Below are 13,527 nucleotides of genomic sequence, written 5' to 3' on the forward strand. Positions count from 1 at the left end.
GGGAAGAGAAACATGGGCTTGTTGAGTGGAAAAGAAAATCGTATTTTTCTTCTGCAAGGGATCCAGACCTATCACGTGTAAATGGCCTCTAGACTGGAGGACAAACGTTCAGACGGTTGAGGACAGGAGCTTGGGGCGTTTGTGGGATGTGATGACCCATCCCTTTGTGCCTGTGTGTCCCCCCTTGGGTTGGAGGTAGCCTGGACAAAGTGCTATGTCAGTGACTGCCTGAGAAATGCTTCAAAGGGAAGAGCTTGATTCTAGAGCCTGCTGGGTTCACTTGCAGCTCCAGCACTTAGTAGCTGTGTGGATGAGTTTCCATGCCTCAATTTCCTCATCTGTAAAGTGGGGAGGATAGTTTTTGTGAGGATCAATCCAGTTAGCACACATGCAATTGCTTAGAACAGTGCCTGGCACAGAGTAAGCCCCAGGTGAATATCAGCTCCTGCGATTATTAATATTTATGAGAACATCCAGAGGACAGGATCCCTATCTAATTCCCTTCTCCTAGGTCTTGCTCAAGCTTGGAAAGTTCTATGATTTGAGTCCCCTCCCAACCTATCCCACCCCCTCATTAGAGGAAACAACTGGAGTCTCTGGAAAAGGAGCAGGCCCTGGGCAAGCCCTCCACAGTGTCACGGAGTAGATGGGCTCTGAGGTCACTGCTCTTCCGGAGAGGCATGGAGTAGAGGGGTTGCACAGAAGCACAGAACCCTCTGGGTTGGAGCCCCTGATCAACTACTGACTATGGTGAATGTCACAGGCTTTCATCTGTAAAATGGGGCTAATGAGAGTTCTCATGAGGATGCATGAGATGACACATGTGGCACAGGGAAGCATTTTATTAAGTGGAGTCTGCCGGAAATTGGCTACCTTGGATGTCCTGCAATGTCACCCGGGGCTCACATGGGGAAGAAATGTGAGGCTGTACCTGAGCCCCAGGGAAAGGGAAAAGGTGAGTAAGGCAGGAAAAAAGTGGAAGGATTCAGTGAGACGATGTCCTAGGGGTAAGGCTGCAGAGAAAGGAACCCAGTCTGGAATGTGGAGCCCAGCAGAGACCAGGGAGGGTCTCCAGAGACCGACCCCACCATGCATCAAGAGGGAGGGGAGAGGGCTGCTCCTAGGAGGTCCAGGCAGCTAGAAGTCCATGGCAAGGGAGGGGCAACTCAGAGGGAAAGGATCTGGCCACTTTGGTGTGCAGAGGGTGGAGGGAGGTCCCTGCCTTAGCTGGGGCAGGGAGGCTCTAGGGTGGGTGGCTAAGGAGAAAGCATTCCCACAGGAAATGATACCAAAGGCCACAGCTGGGAGGCTGAGCCCTGTTCCTGCACTGCCATGGTCCACACCAGGAGCCAGTCCCACCAGCCCCATCAGCCTCCTCCCCAAACCCTAAGTGACCACTCAGGGCCCACATCACCTCCACTGAGAAGCCCTCCTCTGACCCCTCCCTGCCTCCTGTCCTCTGTCTCCTAGTCACATAGAGCCCTGTTCTCCTCCTCCCCTCATGGACCACAGTCCTGGTTTACTATGTAGGTTAAATGCTAACTTGCCTCTCCTTAGAAGATGTAAGATCAAAAAGAAGGCTCGGGTATCAGGTTCACCTTCAGATCACCTGGGCTTAGCACCATAGCTGGGCAGAGCTGGCCAACCATACATATTGGTTGGCATTTTACGTGATCTTAGGCTAAATTCATACAGATGGGTAAAACCCTCCTCCCTTTCTCCCTCCTTCCCCACTCCCTCTTTCCTTCTTCTCTCCTTCCCTCTCTTCCTTCCGAAATACATCAAGTAGCTACTAGGTGCCCAGCTTTATGTTAGCCACTGGGGTGCCATGTTGAACAGGTTGGAGAAGATCCCTGCCATTATAGGGCTTATATTCTATTGGCGGCGGGGGCTGGCATAAAGACAAGATACTAATCAACGTGCAGTATGAGATCAGGTAATGATCAATGTTTAGGTAAAAAAGAGTATCAGGGCTGTGTATATGCATGTGACTTTAGGTTGGGTGGAAAGGAGAGGCTCTGCTGAGTAGTGAAGACCCGAATGAAGAAATGCACCATGTGAACACAGCAGGGAACAGTGGTCCTGGTGGAGGGCATAGCAGATGTTAAGGCCAGGTGGTGAAGGTGACCATGACATGTTCCAAAGGTGTTGGCTGTTGGACTCCAAAAAAGCCAAACTGGAAGGGCTTTCATCCAGGCCAGCCTCTTTTGTGATGGCAGGTGAAAAAGCCCTAAAGAAGGGAAGGAATTGGCTGGGCTCTGTGGCTCATGCCTGTAATCCCAGAACTTTGAGAGGCTGAGGCAGGGGGATCACCTGAGGTCGAGACCAGACCAGCCTGACCAACATGGAGAAACCCCATTTCTATGAAAAACACAAAATTAGTTGGGCATGGTGGCACATGCCTGTAATCCCAACTACTTAGGAGGCTGAGGCAGGAGAATTGCTTGAACCTGGGAGGCAGAGGTTGTGGTGAGCTGAGATCACGCCATTGCACTCCAGCCTGGGCAACAAGAGCCAAATTTCGTCTCAAAAAAAAAAAAAAGAAGAAGAAGAAGAAGGGAAGGAATTGCCCAAGCATGTTAGTGGCAGAGCAGGAGATAGGACCGGGCATCCTGACCTTTGTCTGAACTCCTGCCACCGTACCTGTCCTCAGGTCAGGACCCAAAAGTGTCCTAAAGGACCACCCCAAGATAAAATCACACAAAAAGGAAGGTGTCAGGGCCTCTCAGATCACCTAAAGCCCTCAGTGTACAGACTGCAGACCAGAAGACTAAGGACCAGAGAGAGGGGCCAGTCCCCAAGCCACACAACAAACCACTGGGGTTTCCAAACGAACAGGGCCCATCCTCTCTGAAGCCTGGCAAGGAGCTAAGTATGGCTGAAGCAAAGGCTGCTAGAGGGGTGCCTTGAGTGAAGGCCTGGGGACTTAGTAGAGGGGCAATGGCCTTGATGCCCTGCTTTTCTGTATGTCAAAGGTGGTATTTCTCTGTGGCGATGATGCTTGCTTCAATATAAAATCAAACTAATTAGTGAGGTTGTATAGAAAAACTACCCTTGCAGGAACTCTCTGCCAAACTCACGGGTGAAGCTTAAGAGTACAATTAGGGCCTAGAAGACGTTCTTCTCATCTGTGCACGGTGTTTGGGCTGCAAAGCAATTTTCTTACCTTCATACTCCCTACCTTATTTGGGTTTCACAAGAACCTATCTGGTGAGCATGGGGGATACTTTTCCTAATCTTACCATGAAGAAGAATGAGCTGAAGGCAGAGTCCAGGTGTCCTGGTTCCTGAGCCAGAGCTCCCCACTCACCCCTTCTCTCCTAGTTTCTATGGCCCCCATGGGGGAAGCCCAAAGGTCCCAGTCTCCTGACTCCTGGTGTTACGGATTGAATTGTGTTTCCCCAAAAGGTATGTTGAGTGCCTAATTCCAGTACTTGTGAATGTGAGATTACAGTCGAGAATTGCATAATGACGCTTTGATCAAGAACAGATTGCATATGCAATAGTGGTCCCGTAAGATTACAATGAAGCTGGAAGATTGCCGACGTCTAGTGATGTCATAGCACAATGCATTATTTACATGTTTGTGGTGCTGCTGGTAGAAACAAACCTGTTGTGCTGCCAGTTGTACAAGAGTATAACACATACAATCATGGGCAGTTCATAATACTTGATAATGATGATAAACAGCTGGTATATTTCTGGTTTATATATTTACTATACATTATTATTTAATTTTTAGTTATTATTTTTATTATTGTTATCAACATCATTATTTTAAAGTACACTCTTTCCACTTGTACATAAAAAAAAATGTTGGGCTGGTGCAGTGGCTCACGCCTATAATCCCAGCACTTTGGGAGGCTGAGGCAGGTGGATCGCTTGAGCCTAGGAGTTTGAGACCAGCCTGGGAAACATGGCCAAATCCCATCTCTACAAAAAATACAAAAATTAGCTGAACATGGTGGCACATGTCTGTAGTCCCAGCTACTCAGGAGGCTGAGGTGGGAGGATTGCTTGAGCCTAGGAGTTCAAGACCAGCCTGGGCAACACAGTGAGATCCTATCTCTAAAATAAATAAATAAATAAATAAAATAAAAAATAGCCAGGTGTGGTGGCATGCATCTGTAGTCCTAGCTATCCTGGAGGCTGAGGCGGAAGGATTAATTGAGTCCAGGTGTTCAAAGCTGTAGTGCGCTATGACTGAGCCACTGGATTCCAGCCTGGGCAACAGAGTGAGACCCAGTCTCAAAAAAAGTTAGTGTAGCCTAAGCGTCCAGTGTTTATAAAGTCTACAGTAGTGTACAGCAATGCCCTAGGCCTTCATATTCCCTCACCATTGACTCACTGACTCACCAGAGTAATTTCCAGTCCTGCAGGTTCCATTCACGGTAAATGCCCTATACAGGTGTAATTTTTTTTCTTTTTCATTATTTTTGTCTTTTTTTAGAGATAGGGTGTTGCTGTGTTACTATGCTGCCCAGGCTGATCTTGAACTCTTAGAGTAAAGGCTGAGTCCCAGCCTCAACCTCCCGTAGCTGGAATTACAGGCGTGTGCCACTCTACCCAGCTTGTTTTTTTTGTTGTTGTTGTTTTTATCTTTTACATGGTATCTTACTGTGCCTTTTTGGTTTGGATATGTGTAGTTACACAATTACTTACCATTGTGTTCCACTTGCCTGCAGTATTCAGTACAGGAACGTGCTGGACAGGTTTGTAGCCAGGAGCAATGGGCCTTCTCATATAGCCTACGTGTGTAATGGGCTATCCCATCTAGGTTTGTGTAAGTGCACTCTACGATGTTCACACATGAAGAAATTACCTAACAACATATTTCTCAGAACATTCCCCAGCTGTTAACTCACACATAACAATATTTGGAAATAGAGGCTTACAGATTAACTGAAATTAAGATGACTTGTACTGGATTTGTGGGGAAGGCTAATCCAATGTGATTGGTGTCCTTATGAGAAGTGAGGGGACACACCCATGGAATTCCATGTGAAAACACAGACACACAGGGACAATGCCATGTGACAACAGAGGCAGAGATTGGAGCAATGTATCTACAAGCCAAGGATTGATGGCCACTACCAGGAAGGAACTACAGATATCAACAGACATGGTTCCTGCCGTGGAAGAGGCAAGGACAAATTCTACCTAGAGTTTCAGAGGAGCATGGCCCTGCTGACATCTTGATTTTGGACTTCTAGCTTCCAGGACTGAGAGAATACATTTCTATTGTTTAAGCCACCTGTTTTGTGGTTCTTTGTTATGGCAGCCACAGGAAGCAAATCCACCTGTATTCGGTCTTTCCACCTGAAAGTGAGGGAGAAGCCCCAGGCTTTTGATGCACTGACTTGATAAGACCAGCTCCTCCCAAGAGGCAAGGCCAAGACCCAGAGCCTTCTTGTCCCTGTGTGAACATCAATGATGCCCAAGGTACCTCTCCCTACCCTGGACTATTCTGTTCGATGTAACCCCCATTCCTTGGTCCTATGGTGTGCCAGGCCACTGTGGAGGGAGGTGGGGATATCCAGATGATGAAGATGTGACTCTGCCCAAGGAGCTTACAACCTAAGGAGTTTGAAAGCACCAGGCAATTTGGCCTGAGAGTGGGCAGAGAGTGCTTCCATTTGGGGGATTGCAGAAGGCTTCATGGAAATAGTGAAATGTGAGCTAGTCCTCAAAAGGTAGGCAGGATTTCAACAAGCAGGATTGCTAATGATAGCTTAATGCTTATAAATATCTTACTATGTGTGAGACATTGTTCTACGTGGTTTCCATATGTTAACACACTAAATCCTCACAACAACTCTGTGAATAACAGAGTCATGACTATCCCATTTTACAGATTAGGAAACCAAGGCCCAGGGAGGTTAACTGAGGAGCCCAGATCACACAGCTGGCAAGTAGCAGAGTCCACATCCAAACACAGGCAGCCTATCTCTTTACCATGTCTCCGACTGGGGCAGAGATGGAGGTATATATCATTCCTGGCAGAGAGAAAAACGTAAGCAACACTCTGACGTGTGGGGAGAGTCAAGGGCACTTTGGGGAAACGGGTAGTTTTCCAAGGTAGTGGACTTGGGGAAGGAGGCAACAGTAAAGGTAAGAGCATTCCGCAAGGAACATGAAGGCTTTGCTCCAGTCTTGGCTTGGTCAATGTCTAGCACAACATAGCAATTAAGACTGTGGGCTTTAAAGACGGGGGCTGCATCTTTAATGTGATTTTAGATGACATGCTGTATGAGTCAGAATAGCTTAGGTTACGCTGCAGTAAATAAACAACCTGAAAGTCTTAATGACTTATAACACCAAGCTTATTTCTTGCTTGTGTTACATAATCACTGTGGCTTAGCTGGGGGCGGTCTCTCCTCTTCACTGACCTCACTCTGGGAACCAGGGTCTGGACAAGAGAGGGCTGGCTGGCCTCACAACAGGAATTAAAATGTTCTAGCCCAGAAGTAATGTGCCATTTAGAAAGGGCCAGAACTGGTCACATGGCCCCACCCAATCACAAAGGAATCAGGAGGTGTCAACCCTCCATGTGCCTGGGAGGCAGAAAGCCAGAAATGCTTGCTGTACAGCACTACTGATGACTACATAGCTAAACCATATTAAATAACAGTGAAGCACGCAGTGAAAAACTGATTCCCCTTTCAATCTCATTTTAGCTTGCAGATTATTTCAAGAGAAATCCTGACTCAGTTCAGTGCTTGTGTATCATCAACACCTTTCTAATGTTTGTTAATCTCTCTTGTTCATCAGTTGAATAAAGGTTTCAGATTCAGCCCTTTGAACAGCAACAGTATCTAGCTGGAATTTACTAACATCATTTGCTTTTCTTTTTGCTTTTGCCTAATATGAGGTTTCCATTACTGGTAGTATTATAATAAGTTCCCTTTGAGAAAAAAGTAATATAAGGAAATCAAACGCAATGAAAACCAGAATGAGCTCTAGAGTCAAAAGGCTGGGGTTCAAATCTTGAATCCTCTACTTAGTAGTTGCTTGATCTTGGGCTTGTCATTAAACCTCTGAAGCCTCAATTTCTCCATCTGTAAAATGGCAGTAACACGAGTAACCGCACCAAAGGTTTGTTAGATGTTGCTCAAGCTCTGACCATACTGCCCGACCCATAGTAACTTCCTGATGTTAGCAATTGTTATTATCTCACTAGCTGGGTGGCCCCGTCTGGCTTCAGGGAACGATCTGTGGCAGGCTGTCTTCCCTGCTTAGGATAGTCAAGGTAGATACAGGTCCTTGAATGCCAGTGTGACTGAACTTTGCAGGCAGAGAGAGGACCCCAGCAAGCCTGGGCAGCCCCCTCCCCTGCCAGCCTGGTACCTCCCTGCAGGTGTTGTGCTGAGCCTCTGGCTGACAGCTGTGTTGTCTCTGCTCAGCAAAGGCCTTAACCATAACCAGCAGAAATCGGGTGACCCCCCAGCCCCTGGAACTCCTCACCTTAGGAGCCTGGGCGAGAAAGGGCTCCTTCTGTCTGAGGTAGGGGTGGGCTCTGCATTCCTCAGGTTCAACCATTTGGTCAGATTTCCTCCTGGAATGCAGCTGGAGGTCCCGGCCCCCCGCCAAAAATAGCACAGTGCAGGGTGGCTTTTCTGTGGTCTCCCTGCCTGCTTTGGGGAGGGGCTCGCTTCCAAGGTCCCTGCTGGTGCTGAGAGGGCTGATGTTCACAGCTGTCTGGATGGGACATGGATGCCCCTCAGAAAGATAGTTAAGCTCTTCTCTGCTTAGTTCTCGTTCAGGTATTCGAGAGTCTTACTCTGAACTCCAGCCTACAGAGGCATGGACTTGCATTGAACAAGAAATGAACACGTTTTAACATGGCCCACAAGGTCTGGCCACTCCCTGCCCTCATCTCACCCCGCACTGCTCCCTTCTCCCTGCAGTTCCACTGCCTACTTGCTGTGTCTTCCACAGCAAAGCCTTCTCCTGACACTGGTGTCTGCCTTGACCTCACCCTGACTGAGACAGTCCTCCTGCCTCTTCACAAGCCCAGGCTCCCCTCATGGCTCAGCCCTCCTCGCTCAGGAAATGTCACCTTTTCAGAGACATTGCCCCTGGCCACTCCATCTAAAGTGGCTTCTTCCCATCATTCTCCACTGTATCTGTCATTTTCTTGTTTATTGTCTCATTTTCCCCCACTAGAATGTAAGTTCCATGATGGCAGGAACCATGTCTATTGATACCCGTATTTTCTTTGCTCAGTGAAGGGGTTAACCATGAACGTCAGTGATATGGCTAGGCTTTGTGTTCCCAACCGAGTCTCCTCTTGAATTGTAATCCCTATAATCCCCATGTGTCAAGGGAGAGACCAGCTGGAGGTAACTGGATCATAGTGGGTGGGTCATGATAGAGTTCTCATGGGATCTGATGGTTTTATAAGGGGCTTTTCCTTTTTTGCTTGGCACTTCTCCCTGCTGCCTTGTAAAGAAGGTGCTTTGCTTCCCCTTCATCTTCCACCATTATTGTAAGTTTCTTGAGGCCTTCCCCAGCCATGCTGAACTGATGAGTCCATTAAACTTCTTTCCTTTATAAATTAGCCAGTCTCAGGCAGTTCTTTATAGCAGTATGAAAACAGAATAATACGATTAGCAATTGGGTGACTGTCAGTCCCCAGAAAGCCTGTTCTGAGCTCTGTTCCCCCACTCCCATAGGTACTCAATACATAAATACTCATCAAATGAATGAATGAGTGAATGAATGAAAGGAGAATGTGAGAAGAGACCCTGGATAATGTCTACTATAACTACCAATTTCCAAGAACTTTGTCAGTGTCCTACACTGTGCTAAGTGCATTTCATACATTATCTCACTTAGTTTTGCAGTAGTAGGCACTGGTTTTCCCAGTTTCCCTTTTTCAGAGGCCCAGAGAGGTTAAGTGACTTGCCAAGGTCACACTGTAAGAGGCAGACTTAGGACTCCAACCCCAAACTAGGTTTGCCTTGTGGCAAAACCCATGCTCTTAACCACGCCCCCGGCCAGCTACCCAGAGATGGCGGGTGACTTGTTGTCAAAAGGGTAAGGGGGGTTATCAGGGAAACTTCTCACTGTCTCCCACCATCCCTTCCCAGGCCAGACAGTTGCTGGTACTTTCTGCCCAGTGCTACTTCACAGGGTCAGTGTCCAGCTTCCGAACAGCATGGAGGCAGCTCTGAGTCATCCGAATCCCAGTGGCCTCCACAGGTCAGCTCTCAGGCCATGACACGAGGCCACTCATCCGCTGACTCTTTTACTCCTAGCCTAGCTGGAGGATGTGCCAGGCTCACCAAGGTACATGGGAAGGGCCCTGAGGCTGCGCTGCGCTGCTGTCAGCCACAAAGAATGCTGCTGACTCACAGCAGTGAGGTAGGCAGACGGTGACTCAGGGGTCACACAGGCACAGCCCCTAGGGAGGAGAGGAGAGGGTCTTGTGGTAGGATGTGGACCAGGCCCCACCTCATGGCCTGACATGGAGTAAGGGCTCTCTCCATGCCAGTGATTATCATCTTGCTTAATGACTCAGACTGCCTTCCCCTCAGTGGGCCTTGACCTCCCTGCCTGTGCATGGAGCAGATGCAGAGGATGTCCTATGATGGGATGTCATCTGTGATTAAGGTAATCAAAGCGGGTGAGAACCAGGTGATGCAAAGCCATGAATGCCAATGTGAAGAATCCAGACTGGACTTTTCTGGAGGCCAAAACCCAGACCTGAGAGTTGGGAGTCCTGGGTTCAAGCCCTGCCCTTTACAAGGACTCACTGAATGACCTTGGTAAACATTACCTCGCCTCTCTCAGCCCTGATTCTTGCGTCCGTCAAAAGCCAGCTTCTAATGAACAGAGTGTCCCATCACCAACTTGACTTTGTCTACACTCTGCCCTCTGCCGAGAACGCCCTGGCCACCACCTCAGCCTCCTGATTCTTCAAGGGCCTGTTTTCAAATGCCACTTCCTCAAAAAAGTCTTGCAGAATCTCCTGTTCAAAATTAATCTCTCACAGATATTAAAATGATGGCACAAATCTACATTTGATGACATAAAAAAATGTCCAAAATATATTAAGTGAGAAAAAAGCAGGAGACCAGAATAAAATGCATTTTAATCTATATATATGAATGGAAATGCATAGAAAAAAAGGCCTAGAAGGATATATATAAATGTTAACTATGACAATCTCTGAGTCATGGAAATTATGTCGGTCTTTATTTTTCTTAATATTTTTTGAGTGTTTCTAAAATGCATGCAACAAGCATGTTCCTTTTATAAACAAGAGACAGTAGAGCTTCGTCCCAGTTAAAAACATCATCTCCACTTTTCCTAAACTAAGCCCTGAGTGTTGGTTATGGCTGTGGCCCTAAATTGTTGTGGGTGCTTATGTAAGTCGCTTCATCTCTCTAGGCCTCATTTTTCTCACCTATAAAATGAAGAAGTCGGCTGGGCACAGTGTGACTCATGCCTGTAATCTTGGCACTTTGGGAGGCTGAGGCTGGTGGATCATCTGAGGTCAGGAGTTCAAGAGTGGCCTGGCCAACATGGCAAAACCATGTCTCTACTAAAAATACAAAAATTAGCTGGTCATGGTGGCGGGCGTCTGTAATCCTAACTACTTGGGAGGCTGCGGCAGGAGAATCGCTTGAACCTGAGAGGTGGAGGTTTCAGTGAGCCGAGATCACGCCATTGTACTCCATCCTGAGTGACCGAGACTCCATCTCAAAAAAAAAAAAAAAAAAAAAAAAAGTCATACTCTGCAGTCTCTAAATTCATGTTCTCCAATAGAACTTTCTGTAATGATAGAAAATGTCTACATCTCTGCTACCCAGTTTCGTACCACTAGCTTTTGAAAGGTGGCTGTTGTTATTTAGGAACTGAATTAATTTAAATCTAACTAGCCACAGGCAGCTAGTGGCCACCATATTGATGGAGTAGTTCTAAATTTTCTCCTATCTCCAATGTTTGATTGTGTCACATCTTGTTTATTAAACTATAGTTTAATAAATAAATACCCTTTTCCAAAAGAGTACTCTGTCTTCCACCCTGCAAGAATGTGACTACCCTCAACTGCAGCCACCTGACTCCAGTGGGAGCTGCCCTTTTGTAAGTGCCACCGTAGACCCTGTTGATTGGTCATCATTTCAAAAGGAAACCCTCTCCATTCTCCCTTTCCCCTAGACCCTGGCAAGCACCAATCCACCTTCTGTCTCTATGAATTTACCTATTCCAGATATTTCACACAAATGCAATTGCACAATATATGAACTTTTGCATGTGACTTCTTTCACTTAGTGTAATGTTTCAGAAGTTCATCTGGGTTGTAGGACTTCATTTCTTTTTTATGGCTGAATAATCTTCCATTGTGTGTATTTACTACAATTTATTCATTCCTCCATTGAAAGAACATTTGGGCTATTTCCACCTTTTGGCTATTATAAATAATGCCATTAGGAACATATATTTGAGTCCCTGTTTTCAGCTTTTTCCAATATATACCTAGGAGTGGAATTGCTGGGTCATATGGCAATTCTGTGTCTAACTTTGTGAAGAACCATCAAACTATTTACCACAGTGGCATTTTACTTTCCCACCAGCCATGTCTAAATTATCTTTTTTTTTTTTTTTTGAGACGGAGTCTCGCTCTGTCGCCCAGGCTGGACTGCAGTGGCCAGATCTCAGCTCACTGCAAGCTCCGCCCCCCCAGGTTTACGCCATTCTCCTGCCTCAGCCTCCCAAGTAGCTGGGACTACAGGCGCCCACCACCTCGCCCGGCTAGTTTTTTTTTTTGTATTTTTTAGTAGAGACGGGGTTTCACCATATTAGCCAGGATGGTCTCGATCTCCTGACCTTGTGATCCACCCGTCTCGGCCTCCCAAAGTGCTGGGATTACAGGCTTGAGCCACCGCGCCCGGCCTCTTATACATTTTAACTTGGACCTAGAGAGTGGCTCCTAGTTCCTTCCTGGTCATGGTGAGGGCTACTTGTCTGGAAGGATGACAATGACGCCCAAAGAAATGTAAAGGTGAAAGGTGGAAAGAGCTCAAGTCACCTCTGAAGCCTGATTCCATCCTGTCTCCTTCTTTGTGTTACATGAGTCAGGAAATTCCTCCTTCTTGCCTAAGCTGGCAAGTTGGGTTTCTGTCACCCAAAGGGTTCGCACTGATGCTGGCTCGGTGCTGGGTACAGTTTTGTATTTGAGGGTGCTCTAGGTAGAACCATCTGCAATGTCAGCCACCAAATGCCAGCCTGGAGCTTGCCATGGAATCACATTTTGGTTCCCTCTGCTCTTCCCCAGGTGCTGAGCCAAGAGCCCCAGACAGAACCCTGAGGAAAACTTGACCCCTGGCAGGTCACCTGAATAAGATAGTAAGCCAGAGAGGCTGGTGGCAGAGGCAGGCAGGAGGTGGGTTGGAGGAGGAGAAGAGGGCTGGGGTTCCCCTGAGGACACTGTGGAGCAGGGAAGGGAGCCTGGAGGCCTGGCTGGGGGGAGGAGGAGGAGGAAAAGGTGGAAAGAAAAACCCAGTGGAATCGCCAATGTTTAGATGGCCTTTCCCAGGATAATTGAGACAGCTTGTTGTCCGTGGTCAAACATGAAGGCAACGTTTTTTCAGGTCCTGAGAGGAAATAACTCCAATTTCATTTTCTGACTGGGGGAAAGGAATGAAAAATGATGAAGAAGGGCAGTTTTGGAGACAGAGTCCAGGCCACTCTGACCCCTTAATTCTCTAGAACCTCAAATCTGAGATCTGGGCCCATGGGAGCAGAGCCCAGTCAGTTGTTTCTCTAAATAGGATCTGGAGAGCACACTCAGGCACCAGGGAAGTCCTAGGTGCAGACAGCAGAAGAAAGGCCCAGATGCAGGAGCAGTGTAGTGTTGGGAGGATGAGCACTGGCCACAGGTGTCACCATAGTCTTGACAGGAAAACGGTTTTGTAACCATTTTCTAAACATAGAATGGAAAGATAATCCACTCTTCCCTCTTGCATGGTTAATTGAACTTGTCTTTTTAAGTTTTGATGATTGGAATGCATAAAACATGAGATGTAGTCACTGTGTGTAATGCTGCTGCTGGTTGGTGGGCCACAGACATGGGATTTCTGATAAATTCTCCTTCACGTGCTATTGGCTTGCTAGGACTGCCATAACAAACTACCACGAACTTAGCAAGAGATTTAATTTCTCAGTCCTGGAGGCTGAAAGTTGGAGATCAAGGTGTTGGCAGGGTTGACTCCTTCTAAGGCCATGAAGGAATCTGTTCCAGGCCTCTCCCCAAGTCTCTGGTGGTTTGTAGGCAATCTCTGGTGCTCCCTGGCTTGGAGACATGTCACGCTAATCTCTCCTCCATCATAGCTTGGTGTTCTCCTTTTGCACATCTGCTTGTGTCCAAATTTCCCCTTTTTATAAGGATATCAGTCATATTCGATTAAGGGCCTATGCTAATGATCTCATTTTAACTTGATTATCTCTGTAAAAATCCTATTTCCAGATAAGGTCCACATTCTGACACATTCTGAGGTAGGTGGGGTTAGGGCTTCAACA

Source organism: Rhinopithecus roxellana, chromosome 3 (genome assembly GCF_007565055.1).
Source record: "Rhinopithecus roxellana isolate Shanxi Qingling chromosome 3, ASM756505v1, whole genome shotgun sequence".
Classification (NCBI taxonomy): Eukaryota; Metazoa; Chordata; class Mammalia; order Primates; family Cercopithecidae; genus Rhinopithecus; species Rhinopithecus roxellana.